A 2,204-nucleotide genomic window follows, 5' to 3' on the forward strand; every position below is an offset into this window, starting at 1 on the left:
CTCTGCATCCTTCGTCACCAGGGCACCCACCCCATTCAGCAAAGGGCCCACATTTTCCCTAGTCTTCCTCTTGCTGCTGATGTATTTGAAGAAGCCCTTCTTGCTGTCCTTGACATGCCTTGCCAGAGATGTAGTCTTAAGGCACATAAATCCACGACCCCAACCTGAAGAGACCTAGACAGCAGCTGCAACACACAATAGGTCTGAAGACAGACACACAAGACATGCAGCTGACCTGCACACGTATAGTAGACTCTACATGATATGTGCAGTTAACTCCAGACTCATCGCACAGCTGATATCAAGTCCTCTGTGCCTATGACTTGCTATGCCCAGCACTTCCCAGTTTTTTTTATGATGGTCCTGCATGTCTTAATGCAAGTTTACAATGGGTGGGAGAGAGGTGCAAAATAAATTGCATGGCAGACTGTAATTCTAATATCTTCCTAATTTTTGAGGGGAAACAGTAAAGGACGTAGTCTTGATTAGGTCAGTTTTGCCTTTGATTAGGACAGATTTGCTCCAATAAAATCCACTTATCCATGCTTTATAGGTGGAATAGTTTGTTTTATCTCTGATGGAGACGCAACATTAATCCAGAAAGCTTCTGTGGTGCAATTCATCAGTTTTGATTTAGTTGTTTTTTCTTACCACTTTCACTTCATATGTAAATGGAGGTGATCATTAGGCCCTTAGGTGAAAATGAGAGAATACCTACTGACAAGGAAAAATAAAAAGATAACATAAAACTGTAGCAAGTTGCCAGGACAGTAATTTCTGGAATAAGTTATATATTTCCATAAGGTTTTATGACAGAATTTCATTAACTTTGAACAGGGTATTATCAATAGGTCCTTTGCTATAATGGAATAAATGCCCAAGCTTACAGGACAAGGACAAATAATGGATTCTTCACAGCATAGACCTAATTTCCACATATATAATCTCAGTTCTAGTCCAAACAAAGATCAAGAACTTTACAAGCTGAGACAATATCCTGAGGTTGATTCAGAGAATTCATCATCCCATCTGGATGCTGAAGTTGCTGAACATTACTGTATTTGGCGATGCTGAAATCAAAGGTGAGAAATTTCATCACTTCAGCAGAGACACTTTGTACTGCACAGACATTTGAGAACCCAACTAGCCTAAGGCCTGACAGGCAGTATCTGATCCACTCCTGGATTCTGTATGCTGAATGCTGTGGCAAACAACACAAACCCACTATCTCTTTACCACTTCCCCTGGGACTCAGGCAGTATGAGTCTAGAAGAAATCATGATAAAGCATGAAGAAGACCATCCAATTAGCATTTTGAAAATACATGCAAGAATAGTTGCCTCACATTTATTAATTCATCGATGGATAACATTCTATTATTCACTACGTAAAAGCACAAACCTAAAATTCTAATCTCTGTCCATTGTATCTCTGACCTTTTGAGAATTAACTCCAGATGGAACGAAGGAAAAAAGGCAAATATACTGATTGTTGCTTAAGCCAAATGCTTGCCTTCCCCTGCCCAGGGCCTCATGACCACAGCAATATTACATCTTTAAAAACCAACTTTCCTCTCACCCAGATCCTAATGGCAGAGCACAGTCATGATAGTTTCACAGTGACTTATAAATGGCTTTTGAAAATCTATCATTGAGAAAACTTCATGTCAGGCTAAGAGTCTCTAGGGCCAGAGCAACTATTCATGACAAAAAGAAACTCCTCCAGACTTATCATTAGGTTAAGAAACATGGAGGACTATATGACAGACCTTATTGATCCTTTCTTCTCCCTGGCCTCAGGAAGACACACCTTATCCTAAACCGGGTGCTCCGAAAGGGCCTAACTTCCTTTGTCAGAGATGTCTCACTCTCACCCATATCATTATCCTCACGCCTCTAGCGTGAGAGCGAAACGGGCTGCGTGTCCCGGAATCAGCAACTCCCGCCACGGTTATCGATTCCCCCGGGAAGCGGCGCGCCTAGTCACGCACGCTGCGCCTCCGACACGGCTCCACCGCCGCCGCCGCCGCCACACGGCACCTCAGCAGCCGTAGCCAACCGCCAAAGAATCGCCCCGAAGCCCCCATTTCCCCCATCTCCCACCACCGACGCCCGCACCCCCGTCTCCGCCCCAGCAGCGCCTCGGCCTCCGCCACCCCTCTTCCCCAGGGCGGGCTGGCACGTCGCCACCGCGGCCCTCCCGCA

The sequence above is a fragment of the Apteryx rowi genome, unplaced genomic scaffold (genome assembly GCF_003343035.1).
Source record: "Apteryx rowi isolate R43461 unplaced genomic scaffold, aptRow1 scaffold_738, whole genome shotgun sequence".
NCBI classification, from domain to species: domain Eukaryota; kingdom Metazoa; phylum Chordata; class Aves; order Apterygiformes; family Apterygidae; genus Apteryx; species Apteryx rowi.